The sequence below is a fragment of the Pongo abelii genome, chromosome 9 (genome assembly GCF_028885655.2).
Source record: "Pongo abelii isolate AG06213 chromosome 9, NHGRI_mPonAbe1-v2.0_pri, whole genome shotgun sequence".
In the NCBI taxonomy this organism is placed as follows: domain Eukaryota; kingdom Metazoa; phylum Chordata; class Mammalia; order Primates; family Hominidae; genus Pongo; species Pongo abelii.
The window spans coordinates 107,969,579-107,992,941 of NC_071994.2; the positions used below are offsets into that span (position 1 = coordinate 107,969,579).

General features: G+C 36.3%; 1 long non-coding RNA gene across 1 annotated transcript in view; it reads right to left on the minus strand.

The window, feature by feature from the left end:
- Positions 1-645: 645 nt before the first annotated feature.
- The window catches only part of LOC100436548 (uncharacterized), a 47,338-nt gene continuing 24,620 nt past the window's right edge, over positions 646-23,363 (minus strand). The window contains exons 3-4 of the long non-coding RNA XR_008511345.2: positions 5,006-5,109; positions 646-3,224 (exon numbers count right to left, since the gene is read on the minus strand). This is a non-coding gene — a long non-coding RNA (uncharacterized LOC100436548). The remainder of the gene's footprint in view (positions 3,225-5,005; positions 5,110-23,363) is intronic.

The following is a 23,363-nucleotide window of genomic DNA, read 5'->3' on the forward strand; positions in this document are numbered from 1 at the left end:
CCCTGGACAGGAAAAAGCTATGAAAGCAAAAGCAATTTCAACAGGCTTGGTCTCCTCTCAGTAGACAAGCTTGTTGATATTACCCTAAATGGAAAATTCCCAGTCCTCAAATTCTCTTTTTCTTCGCCAAGATACAGTTAGACTCCTGATCTCATGTATAACTGCTTTCCTTTGGAAAACAGGAAGCAGAAGGTGTTTTCTTCTTTTTGACATAACAAAGTGAACAGAATGAAATCATGTACACTTGCATGAGAACCCGTCTCTGTGTTCTGTTTTCCTGTCTATTTTTAAGACTGTTAATAAATTCAGTTAAATCTCTGTTAGTCTGTCTGATGCCATCAGCCTCTAAATGGTCAGGAGTCTTTACTTCACTGATACTTACTCAACCCCGGAAGTGTGATTTTGGAATTTAAGGGAAAGAGGCTGACTGAAGACTGCCAAATGGTGATACTCCTTTCACTATTTGAGAAACTCACATAAGTGATCTCTTTTCTTCTCTTTCCTGATCCACTCATTTTTAAATTGGGATGTTGTTTTTCCACAAGATCAATGTATTTTTCTTCATTAAATGCACAAGAGACTCTTTCACTTATTTTTGAAACAGATATATGTATGCCATTAAAATAAAACAACAGAAAAGTTTATAAAATGGAAAAATGTAGATTCTTTAATTTCATATGGCAAGGTAATCACAACGATACATTTAGCTTGTATCTGTGTGTAATATTTTAAATAATTTTACAAAACACTTAATGCAATACTGATCTTATCCATGGCTCTAATCATTGGCCTTCTAGCATTTTTTGGCCTTTACTTTATTCTGAACTGGCCTTATAGGTTGGTTTTGGCCAGCATGATGGAGCAGAGGGATCTGATGGAGTTTCCAGTCTGCGTTTTACAAATCCTTGTGCCCTTCTTCCTCTTGAACACCTGAAGCTAAATGAAGATAAGCCTGGGCTAGATTGCTAGCTGAATAGAGACCTCATGTGAAGAAGAGCCCAGTCATCCCAGCCAAGGCCAACGTAGGCCAGCCTCCAGCCAAGTGTTTTCCCAACCTATGAGGTATCCCAGCCTTGTCAGCAGAGATGCCTACCCTACACGCAGATGATCTCAGACACAATCCTAGCAGTGACGAAAAGAAACATTCAGCTGACTGGCCACCTTGTAACAATAATAAATGCTTCTTGTGTGAAGCCACTGTATTTTGGGGTGTTTTGATACTCAACAATAGATAACTAACAGACACATAATTACCTACAGATTGTTTTTTTCTATAGTGGCAGTATCTTAAAATTATATTATTGATAATTTGCTTTATTTAACTTCACAATGTGTGACAAACATTTTAAAAAATCAACACATGAAACACTATCTGATTTTTGATGGCTGTATACTATTTAAAATGTGGATAGATTACAATTTTAAAAAGTTTTGTCAGTAGCACAGAAAACACTACAATAAAAATCAGATTTTTATGCTTTTCATCTTTGGTCCCACAAACTAGGTGTAATTTCTCTGTTATTTGCCTTATTTTTTGCTGACAATCTTTGGAACACCCAATGATGCCTGTTTTATCTATTTCATGATATAAAGATTACAAACAATGCTATTAACTGTCTCATATGAAAAATGAGATGTAGCTCATTCACACTGCCAATTCTCTCTCCTATTCTATCTAATATTTGATAATAGTGTGATTTCCAATTATTTCCTTGATTCATTTGAAATAATAATATACTTAACTCTCACTTCTTCTTTCATCAATTTTGCATAGTAGCTTAATTCTCCTCTGTGTAAGTTGATCAGAGTTTCCTGGGTGCAATTTCCTCCATCTCTTCTCACCTCCAATTACACCATTTTTTCCCAATTTCCTATTGTGGTAAAAATACATACCGCCAGCCAGGCACAGGGGCTCACGCCTGTAATCTCAGTACTTTGGGAGGCCGAGGCGGGCAGATCACGAGGTCAGGAGATGGAGACCATCCTGGCTAATACGGTGAAACCCCGTCTCTACTAAAAATACAAAAAGATTAGCTGGGTGTGGTGGCAGGTGCCTGTAGTCCCAGCTTATCGGGAGGCTGAGGCAGGAGAATGGCTTGAACCTGGGAGGCAGAGCTTGCAGTGAGATTGGGCCGCTGTACTCCAGCCTGGGTGACAGAGGGAGACTCTGTCTCAAAACAAAACAAAACAAAACAAAAAAAAAACATACCCCCAAATTGACCATCTTAACATTTTTACATGTGGTGTTTGGTGATAATAAATACATTCATAATGTCATAACAGTCACCCCAATCTACCTCCAGAATTCTTCTTTATCTTGTAATACTGAGATTCTAGATCATTAAATAGTAACTCCCCATTTCCTCCTACCCACTGTCCCTGACCATCACCATTCTACTTTCTGTCTTTATGAATTTGAGACCCTAGGTACCTCATATGTAAGTGAAATCATACAGTGTTGGTTTTTCTGTTGCTGCCTTATTTCACATAGCCTAATGTTCTTAAGGTTCATTCATATTGTAACAAATGTCAGAACTTTGTTTTTAAGGCTAAAATTCCATTATGAGTGTATACCACATTTTGTTTATCCATTTATCATTTATTGGTTAGTTGGGTGGCTTCCACATTTCAGATATTGTGAACAATGCTGCTATGAATGTGAGTGTATAAATAAATCTTTGAGACCCTGCATTCAATTATTTTAGGTACGTACCCATAGATGGAATTTCTGGATCATATGGTAACTCCACTTCTAATTTGTGCAGAACTGTCATGCAGCTTTCCACAGTAGCTATACCAATTGAAATTCTCAACAACAGATCACAGGGTTCTAATTATTCTACATCCCTGCCAACACTTGTTATTTTCTGTTTGTTTGTTTGTTTGTTTGTTTTGATGGGAGTCATTCTAATGGGTATGAAGCGCTACGTCACTATAGTTTTCGGCATCATCTTCTTTCATCCTATTGTTGAGGCTAAGTCACAGTCAGTTTTCTTCATCAGATATTACATGAGCTATAAAGATCAAAAATCCAGTTAGCTTCTTCCACTTCATTTAGACTCACCCAGCATTTTCAGTGAAATTATATTCTCTATTAGAAAAAGAAAAAGACGCAGTTCATTTGTCTTCACCCTTATTGAAATACAAAATGTTAAGCATGCAATCTGTACTAGTAAATGTGTTTCTTGAAGTTGATAAAGGAGGGCTGGGATGCTTGTGGTTTCCTGCTGGGGAGAGAAAGAACAGAAGGTCAAGATGGTTACCCCTTGCCGCATTCATCCCATCCTTCATCATGATTCTTCTTCTATCCTCTTCCATTTGCTCTTGACACTTCCCTTGACTTCCATCTGTGACCTGTTAATCTTTTCACTAAAATGTGATCTTTGTAAAACCTGAGTAAAATTATGTTACAAGAAGGCACTAGAAAGCCTTCTTGTCTCAGTGAGACAATAATTTTTAAAGGTTTACCATGTGATAACCAAGAACCATGACATCTGGCTTCCCACTGCTTCTCCTAATTTGTCTGTGCCATTTTCCCCACTCATGTTCTCTTTTGGTCACACTGTCTCATTGCAGTTCTTTAAACATGTTTAGTGCATTGCTACCCCAGAGCATTTGCACTGGCTGTATTCTGTGCTGGGACACTTTTCCTGCATAAGAACCATATGGTTCACTTTCCAACTCTGTCCATTCTTTGTTCTCATTTCATTATTTCAAGGAAGGCTTTCCTGAGTGAAATATCTATAGGAGTACAGCATCCATCATTTTGTGTGTTCCTTTATCTTCATTTATTTTTCCTCTTAGCCTTTTATTTTATTTTTTGCATTTTGGCTTGTGATATATTTACCTATTTGTGTATTCAGAGAATCTTTCTCCTCACTAGTATATAAACTTTCTGAGTGTAAGGAATCTATCTATTTTGTTAATTGGCATACTCCAAGCATCTAGAACAGAACCTGGTGCATGGTTAATGTTGCAAATGTTAGTCAAACAAACAACTCAACGTCCAAATACAGCCCCGTTGGATGGATTAGGCACTGAAAGCTGAAATGTGCAATATTGTGACTAGAGTGTAGTGCCAGAAACCAAGAGTAAAAGATTATGTGGCAAATATTGGAAGTATTGAGATAACCTTTACACAGTTGAGTATAGAATATAATTTAAATTATGTATCTGAGATGGAGATTAATAATAGGATTATAATATAGTGTTAAATGAAGATGCTATGAGTGAAGAATGTAGTCGTTTGGTCCAGATTGAATGTACCCAATCTATAACATTTTGATGAAAAGAACAAAAATGAAAGTATATCTATTAACATGAGAGCTTGAAGGAACTTCTGGAAAGGGTTGAGGGTCTGAAAACAGTCTCTCAGTGATTTGTGATCTGCATTATGAGAACATTCTGAGAACGAGAGACTGGATCAATACAAACTCTACACTGTAGGGTTTATTTTCTTCTATCTGGTAAGGATACCTGAACACCAGTAATGTGGTATTTGCTGTGATATCCTCACTCAGAAAATCAAAGTACTGCTTTCTACAGAGTTAGTGCCTCTGTTTTCTCATTTTTGTTCAGTTTGATGCAATGTTTGGTAACTCAGTATGTGTTTGTGTCTGTGTGTGTGTGTGTGTGTGTGTGTGTGTGTGTAAGAAAAAGAGAGAAAAAGATAAAGATAGAGTATGAGATATAAATGAATATAAATAGTAATGGATGCAGGAATATGTTTCTATTTTAATAAATGCTACCCTGGGTTTTTTATTATCTCATTCGGCCTCGGTTTTCCTTACATCCTTGATTGATTGATTGCCTGATTAATTGTACGGTTGGGGGAACCCAAATGCAAAAAAATCTAATAAAAGATAACAGATAATCACCAGACTACATCAACAAAGTACACTAATTTGGCCGTCCAAGTACTCAACTGTCATTGGTCATCGGACCTCACCTCCAATATCACACTCTCATTTATTTCATACACCACCAACAACTCTCAATACTTAACCATTTTCAATTGCCAGGAAAGAGGTAGAAATATCTTGTCATGGACACTCGTTCTATGGTGGGCATTTGGACTGTTGCCTCCGAACTTTCAAATGCTTGCTGTACCTGAAAAAGAAAGTAGGCTATAGATGAGATACGACTCTTTTCAAGTCTCAGAAAGCATCTTCCACCATTAACCAGGAAAGTCCTGGAACGAAGAGAGTTTGCAGATTTCATAGGACCAAGCCCATGGGTATTCTGTCTTCTCAACATTGTACACTACCTCTTAGAATTGACACTCCATGTCAGACTGTACCCTTTACATCAAGATAAACACCTCATGTCTCATCCAAAGCCTTTCAACATTCATTTCCTCTGTTTTCCATTTCTGACCTACAGATCAGACAATCAGTTATCCCTTTGAAATGGTTCATGAGACCAGGATAGGGAATGACTCTGTACTTTCAACTCCCACCAAGGCTGATTCCTCCACTGAATGAGAATTAAGTCTCATTACCTTAACTTTGAGACTTGAACACTGAACAACTTTCACTTCACCACCAAGCTGATCTTGTAGTCTGTTGGATGAACCAATTGATGAGATGGTGAGATGCTACTTACCCTAAATCCAGAATTTTTAGCTCTTTTTTCTAAGAATACCCTTGAAAGTACAACGTCTGATTCCTAATTATCCTAAAAAAATTATCTTCTTAGGTCTCTATTCACAGAAAATCTGTCTCAATTTATGCTGCAATCTTCTCATACTCCTTCTTTTTTATTTTTTTATTTTTTATGAGAGGGTCTCATTCTGTCACCTGAGCTGGAGTGCAGTGGCATGATCTCCACTCACTGCAACCTTGTCTTCCGTTGCTCAAGCAATCCTCTCACCTCAGCTCCCAAATAGCTGGGATTACAGGCACCCACCATCACGCCCACCAAAATTTTGTATTTTATGTAGAGACGGGGTATCTCCATGTTGCCCAGGCTGGTCTCAAATTCCTGGACTCAAGCAATTGGCCTTCTTCGGCCTCCCAAACTGCTGGGATTGCAGGTATGAGCCACAGCACCAGTCCTGGATGGCTTTCTTCTTTGAACTCCAGAATAAAGGTGTATTCTTCATTTCCCACAGGAGTCATACTGTTCTCTACAGGTTTTACTTTATAAACAACCACGCTATACTGTGTTAATACCAATCTTGTTTTCTCTTTAAAAAATAGAATGTATTTAGATTAAATAGAATAGATTCTCTCTTTATTCATTTATGCATCTATTTATTCAAAGATTAATTGAATATTTACTGTATGCCAGGTTTGTTGGGGTGCTGAGCAAATCCCCATCATCCTGAAGTTTGCATGTTAGAAAGTAAATACGGGTAAAATAACAAACAGACAAATACATAAACTATTAATATATGCTGAGTGCAGGAAGGTAAGAACTATGGAGAAAATAACATAGGAAGAAGTGGGAATAAGGAATGTCCCAAATTGGGCAAGGAGGAGCAAGCCTTTCCTTCTGCAATTCTCCATTGAAAGATTGACTTTTTTATTCCCTCTCACATTCCTTTATGGATCATATCACAGTCTGTAAACACTTATTTGTTGATTAACCCACATTTTCAGTATCTATACTCCCACGAAAATGTGAGTCCTAGATAGGCTGACGGCATGCATGTCTCATGTACCCCTCTGTCACCAGGATGGACCCAATGACCTAGCAGACCACCCAATTTTTATTCATTTAATAAATAAAGTAATAAAAATTATTTCAAAATATTTTTCATTCTCTAAAACTTAAGAACTTATAGCCTAATACGTAAAGATTATGGTTGACATTATTTTGTTTTACTTTGATCTCCTGGAACTGTTTTTCCCTAAACCATATTTTAAACACCTGAATGACAGAAACTAGTTATCTCTCAACTTTCACTTGACTGACAAAGATTGTAACTGCGAAGTGAAAGGTGAATCATCACAAATTCTTCTTGGACAAATGGGTGAATGACTGGAAAAGAAACAGACACTTACCTTCCGAAATACTTCCTCTAGCTGGCAGCGCCAGGAATATCTCTGGAAGCATATGATAAGTTATGTGATGAAGATGGAGCCCCTTGTGCTGTCTCTCCTGGGCACGTTATCTATGATGATACTGATGGGTATGCCTTGGGCTATGACCTTCACTATGTTTTTGTTTACATTTTTGTTTTGAGGATTTTTTTTTAATAAAAGCGTAGCTTGGGAATTATCTTTACAGATTTGGATGACATGTTTACAACCTTACATTTAACCACTTTCCACATAAAGTCAACAGAAAACCTAGCAAATGTTGATCAAAAGGTGCAGCTTGTAAGCATTGCAAAAGATTGCGTAGTGATTGTATTTTGATTCTTGGGACTGACTTTCTACTACAAACATCGTGTTTATTCTCTTGGCTTTTATAGGGGCTTGAGAAATAACTGGAATTATCCCACTTTACAGAGGAAGGAATAGAGACTCCGAAAGATGAAGGAACTCCCTCATATTCCCACAGTGAGTAAGCAACAAAAAATGGCCACTAGGCTCCCAAGTTGTTTGCAGATTATGCCATGCTGTCTTTCACCATATAATAAACAAAACAGATGAACACACGCCAAGTTTCAGTGATAGAAGATGAAAAAAGTGATAAAAGTCTACTGTACAGGATGGTGCCAATAGTAACCAATACTGCATTGTAAACTTAAAATATGCTAAGAGGGTAGATTTTATGTTAAGTGTTATTTTCACATGCACTCGTGAAATTATAATATTAAACAGAGAAGTAGAAGGATCTTTTGGAGGAGAGAGATATATTTGTGGCATAGACTGTGGTGACGATTTCAGGAGTGCATACTTATCTGTAACTCATTAAGTTGTATACATTATATATGTACCATTATATATGTCAATCACACCTCAGTAAACTGGTTTTAAAAAATAAGAATTAAAAATATACAAATTAAAAATGGTTAAATGTATACTCCTTAAGATAATTACCTAGAAGTGAAATACTAACCAGTATTCCCCAAGATTTTACCTAATGAGTCCCACCCTATCATCTTCTACTTGTTTTAAAGGGTATCCACAGTTCTAGTAGGGCATGCAATGGCGCTGCTCATTGTGGAATCAGATGGGAAACATGGAGAATAAGACATGAAATTGATCATTTGAGAAAGGGAAGCCATTCCTGGAATCCATGAAAACACTACACAAAACACTAAATGGGTTTGATAAATAACAGAATCCGTCATTTATGTTTAAATTGTGTGTGGCGAATGGGATTCCTTATGTTGTGTTGCTTTAATATTTGGTATGCCTTTGGCTTTAAATTATAACACTTATAATAAAAGTACAATTTTTAAAAATGTGGGTGTGGGAGGGGGAAGGAATCTGTTTTCACATCACATCTAAGATCATGTAAAATATGGGAGAGCACACAACATTCCCTTGGATCATTGTTTCATAGGGATTCTTGATTTGGTAGAATCATTCAAAGATAGCCTCAGGCCCACAAATCACTTAATACCACCAAAAGACGCATACGTGAGGTTGAAGAGGAGAAAACAGTGAAGTCCTTCTCTAGTATGTCTTGCAAACTGCATCCTCCAGGTTCTCAGGTGACTGTGAAGACATGATTCCCAAAGATGCTGGAGAGTCTCTGACCCACTGTTCCCCATGGTTTGCTGCAGAGACAACAATTTTCTACACACTACTGTGCCTCCTACAGTATGGCTATCAGAATCCCCTTGTTCTTTCTAATTAGTTTCATACACATACAAACACACAAAGAGACACACACACACAAACACACACACACACACACACACCACTTTGTTTTCTCTCAAGTGTCATTCAACAGTGTGCCTGGTGATAATGAAATCATCTTGTAGTTACCAGTTTTTAGAAAAATTATTTCTGTTTTCTCTTTCATTTGAAAAATAGCTCCCAAGAGCTATGAATCAATTGGTCTCAAAATCCTGGCCTCAAGTGTTCCTTCCGCCTTGGCCTCCCAAAGTGTTCAGATTATAGGCATGAGGTTCTGTGCCCAGCCAGCCTTGAGGTAATTCAAAGTCTGAAGCAAAGTGAAACTGCAGTAATCTAAAGCTCTCTGACCTCTTTAATAATTTCTCCCTCAGTAATTATAAGAAAAAGCATGCTGCTTTTCCGTAATTGCCCCAGTTTCAAATGCCATTCTTCTCAAACCACATAATGTCAAAATGTCTGTAAAACATTTACAAATCAAGCTATCATGAAAATTATTTCATTCCAAAGTTTGAGTATTTCTGTTTAACTTTGATTTAGGGATTCTGATAACATCCTTCACCACTTACCATGGATAAAACTGTACAGAAATTTCTCTGCTGATGAGACAATTTCTCATTATACCAGACCCTCAGGTAGAGTTTCTTTAGAATTCAATGTACTTTATTTGCACTGGATGGGGTCTAAGACTGTTGACCCTAAATATAAACCAAACATCACTATCCTCTGCATACACCTTCATAACTGTTAGATGTTGAGTCTCAACATTCACCACCTCTGCAGGCCTGGACAATGGTGATCTTGGGTTTGTCCTTTAGACTGAGGCAGTTGTGACTGTTGAATATTTGGAAGATGGTGTCATAAAGCAGCACATCTGGGTTTGCCTCATCATGTTCAGTTCCACACATTCCCCCAGGATGCCATGAGACATGAGCACCAAGAACGTGCTGTCGGAGGACTTGTGCTCTGGTCGGGCAGCAAATGCCCACAGCAATGACTTCATATTCTGGAAAAGAGCAATGTCTAACTTCAGCCGGAGAAGCATCACAATTAATGGGACCTCCTAGATTTACCATGAGCGAAACAAGAAACATATGTAACATCTGGGTCATGGTGCTTCACATAGTGCTTACTCAGTCATGACAGCTGTTTTATGGTTTCACATTTCCTTCTTAATGGGGCTATGGGTCGTCGCCATTTTCTTCTCTGGCTGACACACTGTCTTCTTTATATATTGTATATTTTTATATGTTACTCATTTCCCTTTTTCTTTTCCATCTCAATCTTTCTCCTCACCTACCAAGAGTCATGTGTTATAAATGCACCACACCACTTTCTCTGTAAAACCCATCCCAGTTTTCTTAGAATCAAATCAAACTACTGGCCTGACCATACTCCACCCGCATACTATGTCCCTTCTCCTCCAAACTTGAGTCACACTGGTCTTCTCTTTGTGCATCTCATGTGCCAGTTTTATTTTCAGCTCAGCTCTTTCACAGGTAGCTTCTCGTACTTTGAAGGCACTGCATTCATGTCTCTCCAAGGTTGTCTCCTTCTGGTAGTCCAGTCCAACCCCTGTGTTGTCTCCCCACAGAGGCTTTTTCAGCCAACCCAAGAACATTGCTCCTTACCCTACAATTCTGTGTCGTGTTTCCTTTTCCTTTTTTCTTACTCTTGGCTTTCTTGTCACTCTTATGTAGACACACATATATGCACACCTGTTCTCTGAAGCTGTCCGTTTTGCTTATAACTTGACTGTTTCTCTCTACTGTAACCTAGATGGATGCTGACTGGGAACTTCCTGTCTCATTTACAGACCTACTCTCAATGCTAGGAATAGCTCTGGTCACCAATTTAGGACTCAATATTTGTTTTAAGACTGTACTCCTGTTTAACACTTATTACTATATAATTTTATGGAGAATCTTGGGGCTGCATCCCAATCACCAGACTTTGAAACTCAATCAGAAATGTGAAAACTCGTGCCAATCATATTTTGTCTAGTTTTATGGAATTGAGGACATTTGGAGCAAAAAAGAGACATAAATTTACCAATCTAATGCTTTCATTTTTTGCATACTGCACACACACACACACACACACACACACACACACACACAAGGTAGCAGAGGTTGTTAAACTTTGTTGAGCTTCTATAAAGCTAACTAGTTATTAGAAGGATGCGTGTTCAATATGTATGAGTTTGGGGTGGCTGAGGGGTTGTTACCCTGGCTGTCAGATTCTCTTCTACATCCACACTGTAACCCAGATCCTCAAGCAGCTTCATCTCCATGATGTCAAAGTCAGCCCCATTTCTTGGAGGCAGATGGTCAAACTCTTTATTGCATATGATGAGAACCAGGCATATGCGGTCCTTTCTCTCCTTTATTGCATAGCTCTGCAGGAGGTGGAGATGCAGTGAATTTAATTTATTCAAGTTTCTTTTCTACCCCCTTATGCCTATCAATGTTGCTTTTTTAAGTCTTCATGCAGCTGCTGTCTGCTCTAACTTGTATCAAAAGACATTGACTTCTTCTTTCTCAAGAACCCAGAGAAAGACAAGGACATATCTGGAATGGTTATTCAATACTCTTGAGGAAACTAAAATAATGGCTACCCCTTTTCTCATCCCCTTTTTTCTACACCTACGCAAATCTTTCCTAGTATTTAAGATTCAGGTCAAATTTCATTAAAATAAAGAGATGTTGTCATTGGCGCCAGTAAAAAATGAATATAGCAAAGGTCTTTGCCTTTGGAAGCATAGTTATTTTGATACCATTTTTAACACATCAACTTGTAATATTTTTCAAGCTTTAATTATATTTTCAAGTATCCTTCATGTCTATACTTTTCAACTAGAGTGCAAACAATTACTACTCAGCTGTATTATCTTATAAACATTTTTATTCCATGGCTAAAGTTAGAATTGTCATAAATTCCAAATGATTACAAAAATAAATACTTGAGCCATAGGAATACCAATTCTCTTTCATCCCATGATAAAATGATCTACATCATGGGTTGAGAGAGAATTGGTGTCTGTGCGAAGTCACATAATCTTTTCCTCGCTGAAAACATTCATGAAATGGTTACTGCCATCCCCACCCCCAATCATTTAGTGCTGTAAGAAATGGTGCACTTAATGAAAGCAACAATTTCTCTTCTTTTTTTCTGTTTCATGCAGACAGTATAACACCTCTTCAGCTCTTTCTTTACATAGTCTCAGGAATTATTCATGAGGGCAAAGCTTGAGGGCATCTGTAGATTCTCTTTTCTCAGGTGGTCCAACCTCCATATTCGGATGAGGTGGAGAATATTACATAATATAAGTTGTGATTTCTGCTTCTGTGACCCAATTTATCACCTAAGAAGATCGAGAGAGAAGATGTCCTGGGAAGAAGATTTCGTCCATGTAGGGGTTATAGTTATATCTTATATCTAGGAGATATTCTATATCGGGAGATGCATTGTTACTGGAAAAGAGAGAAAAGCAGATCCACCTGAAAATGCAATCATATATTCTGATCATTCTGGGAAAAATATTTTGATGATGTTGGTGTTAAATTTGGCCTTTCCTTATACAGTCAAAAGAATTTGATTTTTCCAAATGTTTTACTCTAGGATAAAGGTTTTACTCATTTATTCATGTGGACTTTCTATTGTGTCTGTGCAAGAGTATACTGAGTAAGTAGTTGTCAGAGCGCTATCTACTACAGATTTAATGTGTGTTCCATTTCCAATACTCAGTTTTTTGCTATTGCATTTAAAAAGGAAAACTAAACAAATAAAGTTAATTTTTATAACATATTTATTTAATATAACATATAGAAAGTATTATTTCAACATGTTTTATTAGCCACAAGCCAAGTGCTTAATAGATACATGTTGCGAGTGGCTACCATACAGGATGGACAGCATTCCATTTTGGATTAATAGTCCCCTCCTAACCCCCCCTACACCTGCCGATCCATATATCTACCAGTCCAAAGAATATTGAATCTTGTGCATTCCACGAATTATATTTTCAGCAACCTTACTCTAAATTTTTAATGATTCTAAAAGAAATGAACTTCAATTATCCCTGTGCAAATTGCAAAGCCAACTATTTAATGGAAAAATGCTGCCTTGTAACCATAATGGTGTGTCCAAAAAGTTACCTAATATAAACTAACTTAATAAAAGGTTATATGTCCCACCCACTTATTATAAATAAAAAATGAATGCATATAATGCAATATAAATCATCATTATCATTATCATTATTATTTGCAAGTCACTGTACCAATGATTTTATAAATGTTAATATAGTAGACCCTCACAATCAGCCATTGGGATGGTTATTACATTCCCTATAGTATATTTATCATTTATGTTATTATATATATTATATATTGTATTGTTATGATATATAATAATATTTTATTAATATATTATTATAACATATCACATTATATCTAATACATATTATATATTTATATATTATATTTAACTTAACAATTTTCTTTATATAACACACTAGGATTCAAATCTTGTTTTTTTCACCATATTCTATATTGTTAAACATGACATGGCTTCAGTTGAAATAATTAATATATTTGAGCCTCCATCATGCCCAGTGCATTACTAAAATTTCACCAAAAAATGCATTTGAAATGTATATTAACTTCTCTTACATGGAAATGGGAAGGTAGTAAGTAATTGATTCAAATAATGTGAAAAGAACAAAGAATATATAGTACATGCAGAACAAGAATTGTAGTATAGGGGTTGAGAATCCAGAGCTCCCATTCTTAATTCATCAAGCTACATTGCCTGACTGTTGCTGAAGAGCTTCTTAAGAGAATGCAGACAAGATATTCAAGGGGCTCAGAAAAGATTAATACATTCCAACAGGTAAGATCACAAAGGCTTCTTAGAAGAGGTAGCAAAAATACTGGTTTTGCAATATCATGTACAGATGTTGGAACAAAATATGAAGATTTGCAAACAGTAAGCAGATTAGTTTGTGGGATATCCAATCTGCCTGAGTTCTGGGTTTCTGTTCTATTTATTTGTGTGCTCAGTAAACTAATATAGTGTTGGTTGAAAGAATGATATGTGAAGAAATATGATAATTAAAAATATGGAAGAGTTTACAACACAACAAATGCCACATGTAGCAAACACACAGCTAACATCATACTCAAAGGTGAAAAGTTGAAAATTTTTTCTCCGACATCAGGAAGAAGACAAAGATACTCATGTTAACCACTTCTATTCAACATAGTACTGCTAGTTCTAGCCAAAGCAATTCGATAACAAAAAGAAATAAAAGGAATCAAAATTGGAAAGGAAGAGGTTTAATTCTTCCTGTTTAAAGAGAAATGGTTTTGTATAGAGAAAACCTTAAAGGCTTCACCAAAAATTTTTTAGAACAAATAAACAAATTCAGTAAAATTGCAGAATACAAAATCAACATATAAAAATCTGTAGTGTTTCTATATAACAATAAACTATCTTTAAAAAATATAAAAACTTCCATTTAAAATAGCTACAAAAATAATTAGAAATACATTTAACAACGTGGGTGAAAGACATGCGCACTTAAAAATATAAAACTCGAAACTTATCAACATAGTGAGACTCTGTCTCTACAAAAGAATTTAAAAAATTGGCTGGGCATGGTAGCAGGTGTCTATAGTCCTTGCTACTTGGAAGTCTGATGTGGGAGGATTGCTTAAGCCCAGGAGTTTGAGCTATAATTGTGACACTGCACTCTAGCCTTGGCTACAGAAAAATACCCTGTCTCAAAATTAACAATACAATAACAAACAATACAATAACAAAACCCCAAAACTATAAAACATTGATAGAAGAAATTGAAGAAACATTGATAGAAGAAATTGAAGAAAACATTGATAGAAGAAATTGAAGAAGACACAAATAAATAGATATTTTGAGTTGATGTACTGGAAAAATTACCATTATTAACAAGTCCCTAATACCCAAAGAAATCTAAATATATAATGCAATCCCTATCAAAATTACAATGGCACTTGTTATAAAAATAAAAACAAATCCCTATCAAAATTACAATGGCACTTGTTATAAAATAAAAACAAATCCTAAAATTTATATGAATAGACAAAGCAATTTTGAGTAAAGGGAAGAAAGCTGCAGGCATCAACTACCTGACTTCGAAAAAAAAAAATATATATATATATATATATATGTGTAGTACAAAGCTACAGTAAGTAAAATAGCACAAGAGTGGCATAGAAACAGACATAGACAGCAATGGAACAGGACAGCAAACCCAAAAATAAACCCAATTATTTACATTCATTTAGACTTTTCTACAAAGGTTTCATAAACACACAATGAGGAAAGGACAAACTCTTCAATAAATGGTATTGGGAAAATTGGATAACCACATACAAAAGAATGAAATTGGACCCTTATGTGTCACCGTACAGAAAAGTAAACTCAAAATGGGTTAACTGTGTAAATGTAAGAATTGAAACTATTAGAAGAAAACAGAGGAGAATAGCTTCGTGACATTAGTCTAGACAATGATTTCTGGATATGATGCAGAAGTACAGGAAGCAAAAGCTAAAATACACAAATGAAATTAAATTACATCAAACTAAAAAATGTTTTTTTCGGTTTTGTTTTGTTTTGTTTTTTGTTTTTTTGATACAGTGTCTTGCTCTATCACCCAGGCTGGAGTGCAGTAGCACAGTCTTGGCTCACTGCAACCTCCATGTCCAGGGTTCAAGCGATTCTCTTCCCTCAGCCTCTGAAGCATATGAGACTACAGGTGCCTGCCACCATGCCTGGCTAATTTTTGTATTTTTAGTAGAGACGGGGTTTCACCATGTTGGCCAGGCTAGTCTTGATCACCTGACCTCAGATGATCCGCCGGCCTCAGCCTCCCAAAGTGCTGGTATTACAGGTGTGAGCCACTGTGCCCAGCCCAAACTAAAAAGCTTTTACGCAGCCAAAGAAACAATCAAAAGATTAAAGAGATATCAACAGAATTGGGAAATTATTTGCAAACCATACATCTGATAAGGAGTTAATATGGAAAATATAAGGAACACAAAAAATTAATAGAAAACAAACTGATTTAAAAATAAACAAAGGACCAGAAGAGACATTTTTCAGAAGAAGATATAGAAACAATATATATATGAAAAATGATCAGCCTCTGTAATCACCAGGAAAATTGAAACCATAATGTGATATCACTTCACACCTTTTAGAATGGCTACTATCAAAAAGACAAAAGATAACAAATGTTGGAGAGGTTATGGATAAAATAAACTCTTATACACTGTTGGTAAAATGCAATTTAGCATGGTCATTATGGAAAACTACATGGAGACCCTCAGGAAGTTAAAAATAGAGCTAAACATATGATCCAGCAATCCCACTATTAAGCAGGTATTAAAAAAATGGAAATCCGTGTTTCAAAGAGATATCTGAACTTCTATTTTCATTGCAGCATTATTCACAATAGCCAAGATACAAAATCAGTCTAAGTGTCTGTAGATGGATGAACAGATAAAGAAAATGTGGTTTATATACACAATGCAACACTATTCAGCTTTTAAAAGGAACTAAATCCTATCATTTCTGACAGTATTGATGCACATGAAGGACATTGTTAAGTGAAATAAGCCAGACCAGGCACCAAAAGACAAACACCACATGATCTCACTCAAATGTAGAATCTAAAAAAGTTAAACTTGTAAAAGCAGAAGGTAGAATGGTGGGTACTAGGGGAAGGTAGGGAGTTTGGGAGATGTAGGTAAAATGAAACAAAATTTCAATTAGATAGGAAGAATAAGTTAAAGAGATATATTCTGCAACAGGGTGACTATAGTTAATAACAATGTATTGTATTCTTGAAAATTATTTAAGAGAGTAAAATTTAAGTGTTCTAATCACAAAAAGATAAGCATATGAGATAATCCATATGCTGATTAGATGAATTCAGGCATTCCAGAATATATACATACTGCAAAACATTATGTTATACATGGAAAATATATATACTCTTCATTTGTCAAAAACATAAAGAACTTATAATTTTAAAAATGTGGTCTGAGATCCTCATTTTATAATCTATACCTTCTCATGGCATCAATTATAAGTTTAAAATAATAAATAAATCACTCTCAAATTTATAGATTGGACCTAGATGTAGATCTCGCTATTGAAACCCATACATGTGATAGACAATAAGACATCTCTTAACTATATCCCACAACCTCATTCAACTCAACTTTTACAGATGAACTGCTCATTTATTCATTTCCAGCATTCATTCCCTTTTCCATTTACTGGTAAATGCCTATACTCCAACTGCAAGAAAGCAGCAACTCCTGCTGATAGTAAACCTCTTCAGCCTTCCTGATGTCTTATTTCCAGTCTCAAAGGATTCACATTGCATTGATTTTATTTGCTAAACATTTTCAGATTCTGACCACTTCCCTCAATTCTAATTGTTCATTACTTCTATCCAGGCCAACATCCTTTCTTTCTTAATAAATAAGTTAATAAGAACTTTGTAAACTAACTGATTGTCCTTTCTATTCTATTCTTCACAATGAAGAGTGTTCCAATATCTATATTTGACCATGAAACTTCTCAGCTCATTCTAATCTAGGCCTACTCATTCACCCTCATCTTCTGATACTGTTCTGACTTTGTGCCTTACATTCAAAACACTCTGCCCTTCATTTAATTTCTAGAAAGCCTCTACATAGGGATCTCTGTATTTCTAGCCCCCACCTTCTCATTCCTTCTTGTTTGCCTACTGCTGTCTGTGTATCCTTCAAGTCTCAGATTAGACAGCACTTTTTTCATGGAATCCTGTCTGATTTTCTGAGGACAGACAGTGTCAGAGTCACATGCCCATAGGGCATGTTGCTTCTCCTTAGGGTAGCAGACCTTTTTCCCTTTATTTATGATTCCCAGCCTACTTATCAGTATCCACTACTAGATTTTATGCTTTGTGACGACAGGGACCATGATCTATGCCTGTGCTAATTTTGGCATCCGAGGGATATTTATTAATTATATTCTAAATCACCAGTCAAGTGAATGTAGGAACAAATAAAAAAAAATTAGGTGTGGCTCAACCCTTGTAGAATACTGTTTTCTATTAACAGCAAACCAGGTAAGTTCGATTACATTTAACAGACAAAAAGTGCACATTGGAAGTTTCAAGCAGAAGGAAGCCATATTCATTCTCCTATTCATTCAGGACTATTTAAGGAGCAGCAGCTCTTGAAACTGCTAGTATTGGGAGTACCATTTTGGAAACATGCTTACACTCAAGAGGAAAAATAGAAATGCAAATAAGTATAATGAAACACCTTTTAAGAATTTAAATAATGAGCAGATGCTCAAGAAAAGCACAAGCAAAGTGTGTCTCAGGTAGATGATAGCTGTCCAGACGAGGGATGGCTTGGCACTGAGACCTGAAGAACTGGTAGGAATTTGGCCCTTGGACAACTGGGGGCTGGTCTCCTGTCAAGGAGCAGTGTGAGAAGAAGCAAAAAGCCTTGAGGGTGTCTGATGTAACCAGGAAGTTAGGAGAGCTTGGCTTTAGAAGAAATAGAAGTGTGCATCTGAGACTGAAGTGGAAGTGATCAGAGACAGGGCAGGTATTTGAAGATATTTTCACAACCTCAGCATCACCCCACAACCTCAGTGGATATTTTCAGAAAATTAGAGTAATGGCTGAGTTTGAGAGTCATGCCAACCTGAGATCACTCCTCTCAACTGACTTTTGACCTAAAGCATGCTCTGAAGGCATTCTCTCAGAATCCCCTTCAACTATGATATGGCAAGAATAGCACAACTGTATTGCTTGGTTTAAAATATTAAATCAGAGAGACTGCATGAAATAGCTGTCATATGGTAAGTATTTTTTAATGAAACCATTATTACATGTATTTTTTGTTATTATAATAATCACTGAATGAAAGCTGCAGTGATAGTAAAAATGGAGAGAATCAATCAGAGGAAAAAACTCACCAGCACCACAGTTTTGATTCCAGGCAGTAATGTAATGCTTAAACACTTTAAAGGGTACTCTTCCTCAGAAGTTTTAGTTAACGATAGCTGACTAAAGTTGGTTGTTTATAATTATCAAACCACAACTTTTTTTTGACTACTGGCTTTCAATTTCTACTGTCTATTTTTTAATACCTTGATTCAAATCCAATGACCAGTAACATCAGCCTGCTTGGTCGAAGAGGTAGCCATGTTTATGAATTTGACTAACTGATGCCTAGCCAAATGCTTTATTAGTTTCATGAAGAAGAAGAGTGAAGAAAACCATCCACCTCTATATTTTGGGAGCTTAAGTTAAATATTGTGAGGTGAGACATAAACCCCACAGAGAATTATACTACAGGGAGAATCAAAGGAGAAAATAAACTCAACGACAAGGAAGTAGGAGTGAAGTAAATACAGTAATTGTTTTATGAAGCTGAAATCATACTTTACAGGGATTAATGGAAAAAAATGGATACACATATTTCAAAAGGTAGTAAAACTTGCCTGAAAAATCATATTTTTAAAAACGCAATAGGGAGCAACCATATGTTCCTGAGCAAAAAGAATTACATTAATAGATCACTAGCAGGTAAGCAGAGACAGGTAACTTAACTGATTGACTTTCCTAATAATACTAATCTGCAGAAAAACCTATTCCAGATCAGCTTTAGAGGAATTATCTGCAGATATATAAAAGTTAATAAATGTCTTCAGGCTATTTAAGATTGATCTATTCAGGGTAAGGAAATGGGTAGTCATCTAATTTTTTTTATGTGGCTACACATTACCGCGATATAAGGTTTAGAATCCACTGATCTAGTCCCATTTATTTATTTTTCAGTGAGGAGAATGAAGCCAAAGAAGCGATATGACCTGCTGGAATACTATCTGTCTAAATAGATCATGACTCTATCCCTTAGGCTTTTTCAGCTTCTATGTATAAGACAGGAGACCTGAAAGTTGTGTGCAGGAAGAGTTGGAAGGTTAAGTCCTGGAGAGAGGGAGATCAATTAAACAACAACAAAACAAAATAAAACAACTGTGATAGCAACCAATGAAATATTGCAGTAAAGTAGTCAGTACAAGGACTAAAGAGAAAGGAAGAAAAATGGAATCACTTTAAACAGACCAAGAATGTAATTCACAATAAGAGATGGCAAAGAGGGTGACGACAACTCAGAAGCTCTCATATCTGATTCTGGGAGAAAGGTTTATAATCTGGGCAATAATTTGGGAACAATAGAAAACAGAAAATTTCAGAGTGCATTTGGAAACTTCTAGAATTTTCTCATGCAAATAATAACTTCCTCTGCTTTCTTTACCCTCTACTCTCCCTTTGATTACCAGAAGCTGAAAGCAAGGAATTAACTTCTTTCTAGCTAGAAGACATCTGGAGAACATATTCTCTCCTTCAGTGTCTAATACTAGCTCCCGTGATTCAAACTTCACACAACCAGTAAGAAAAAAGATTCAGCATGCACTCTATTTGGCCCATTTCCTGTTTTGTGTTCATTACACAGCAATAAATAAAGTGTTTTCTAAGATCCCAGTCCCAAGCTCCTATTCAGAAGAGGACTCACCTGCCATAGATAACAGCCTCCGACCTTTCTTACAGCACTGAAAAAAGGCTCAGACTGAAAAATGAAAGTAAACTGTGTATTTACTTATTGCAAAGAATGGAAATATGTAATCACAGATTGAGAGACTGCTGCTCAGAAATTCTAGGCTCATTGTCAAGAAGTTCCTTGTCATCAGCAAATTGGCATCCAAGTACTGGACTCTAGTTTCTTCCCGTGGGAAGAAACAAAGAATGGAAACGACCAACATTGTTATGTGCGTTGACACTTCAGCCTGTTTTTTTCCCTCCTTTTCCTTTTCCTGCTCTGTAGTCCCCACACCTTCTATCCATCTGTCTCTTCTCTTTTTGATCGCTCAGTTTTTGTTTCTCTAATCACATAAAAACACAAATTCTGAAGGACTTTAATCTAACAAGCCTCCTTTATTTCCTCATAAGAATTAACCAGATAGTTTGTATTTCCTGTTTAAACTGTGTTATTGGATCCTGACAGTGCCTTCCCCTTTCTGTCTCATTGTTGTCTTAACCTTTGGTGGAGATAGTGCTGAAGAAACCCTCTTCTCTACTCCATGGCATGCTTTCCTTTAGCTACCTAATATGGCCATAATATTTAATTTTTACCAAAAGTGAAAGTTTACCTCTGCTTTTTGATATTCCCTGAACAAAGGCTGATTGTAGAAGCAATCTCAGGCTGTAGTACCATTAATATGTGATTGTACAAAAGAGATATGTCCAGAAGAATAGTTAGTAAAAGGAGAAAGTAAAAGACAGTGAGGTGTTGAACTTCGAAAGTTTTCAAGAGGTCAGAAATTCACCTTACCTTTTTTGAGTTTAGGATTAGAAGAGGCTCATGATTACAACCGAACTTGTTGTTCTTCCAGTCCTTCAAAATCTTGACAGCACTGAGTGACTGATTTGACCCTAAACTCTTTTTCCTTGCACAATGCAGGTGATGCAGGTGCATAATTTTGCATTCAGTGCACTGTGGTGTTTCTTCATAGTTGTATGTTCTGTCTGCTAATACTTTTATGTTTGTTGACTGTCATACCTTCTCAAGGAGACTGTGAGCTATTAGGAATGAAGGGTTTAATCAAAATTTACTTTGTATTTCTCAATTCCCTTAGCTAAAGGTACAAATATGCAGATTCTGTTCATGGATTTTTCGATAGTAAGCTCTGGGATTTGGGAAAAAAGATCCCCTTTGCACACCATGCTGTCACTGTCATAACTGCCTTTCTTCTCCCCATTGCTCCTGCTGAGTTCTAAATTCTTTGAAGTCGGGTACCTGCTTTAGTTTATATCTGTGTTCCTAAAGGAGAAAGCCCAGAAAATGGTTTATTAAAGAAAAAAAAATGGTGCTATTAGCCAGTTCAGGTTTTATGAATCAAGTCTAAAGACTCTAAATCCATAACCTTTTCTACATTTCAGATCCTGTTTTTCCAGTGGGGTAAAAAACAGTAACAAAAACATAGGACACCCTTTCATTTTTATATCAGACTTAATGGAATGCTTAAGTAAATGTTTGCTTTTTTAACAGACATGACTCTAAAAACAGGTGCATAATGAGGGAATTCCTGGCTTCCTGTGGGAAAAAAATAAAGTAAACATTTAAAAAAAGGTCCACTAAAAGATATGCAAGTTATAAAGTCACACCACCAGTGGAAATATACACACTCTGAAAAGGAAAGTGTCCATGCTGTGTGTAAATATTCCCCTGCTGAAATTAGAGAGAAATACCTAAAAGTGAGTATTCATAATCTTATGGTCACCTAAAAAATAATCAACTGACCCACAGAAAGAGGGCACTAAGAACAGAACTTTGAGAGAAGAACAATGTACACTGCCCTGATCAGAACGAAAATATTCCTTCAGCATTCACTGTTTATTATATTACAGGTAGAGTACCGCTATTCCAAAATGCTGAGAACAAAAAGTGTTTTGGATTTCAGACCTTTCTGAATTTTGGAATATCCACATTATAATTACCAGGTGAGCATCCCAAATCCAAAAACTTAAAATCTGAAATTCTTCAATAAGCATTTTCTTTTTTTTTTTGAAAGAGGAAAATGGTTATTTTTTTATTATTATTATTATTATTATTATTATTATTATTATTATACTTTAAGTTCTAGGGTACATATGCACAACGTGCAGCCTTGATATATAGGTATATATGTGCCATATTGGTTTGCTGCACCTATCAACTCTTCATTTACATTAGGTATTTCTCCTAATGCTATCCCTCCCCCAGCCCTCCACCTCCTGACAGGCCCCAGTGTGTGATGTTCCCTGCCCTGTGTGCAAGTGTTCTCATTGTTCAGTTGCCACCTATGAGTGAGAACATATGGTGTTTGGTTTTCTGTCCTAGTGATAATTTGCTCAGAATGATGGTTTCCAGCTTAATCCATGTCCCTGCAAAGGCCATGAACCCATCCTTTTTTATGGCTGCATACTATTCCATGGTGTATACATGCCACATTTTCTTAATCCAGTCTATCATTGATGGACGTTTGGGTTGGTTCCAAGTCTTTGCTATTGTGAATAGTGCCACAATAAACATAAGTGTGCATGTGTCTTTGTAGTAACATGATATATAATCCTTTGGGTATACACCCAGTAAGGGGATTGCTGGGTCAAATGGTATTTCTAGTTCTAGATCCTTGAGGAATCACCACACTGTCTTCCACAATGGTTGAACTAATTTACACTCCCACCAACAGTGTAAAAGTGTTCCTATTTCTCCACATACTCTCCAGCATCTGTTGTTTCCTGACGTTTTAATGATCACCATTCTAATTGGTGTGAGATGGTATCTCAATGGGGTTTTGATTTGCATTTCTCTGATGATCAGTGATGATAAGCATTTTATGTTGTGTCTGTTGGCTGCATAAATGCCTTATTTTGAGAAGTGTCTGTTCATATCCTTAGCCCACTTTTTGATGGGGTTATTTATTTAATTTTTCCTTGTTAATTTGTTT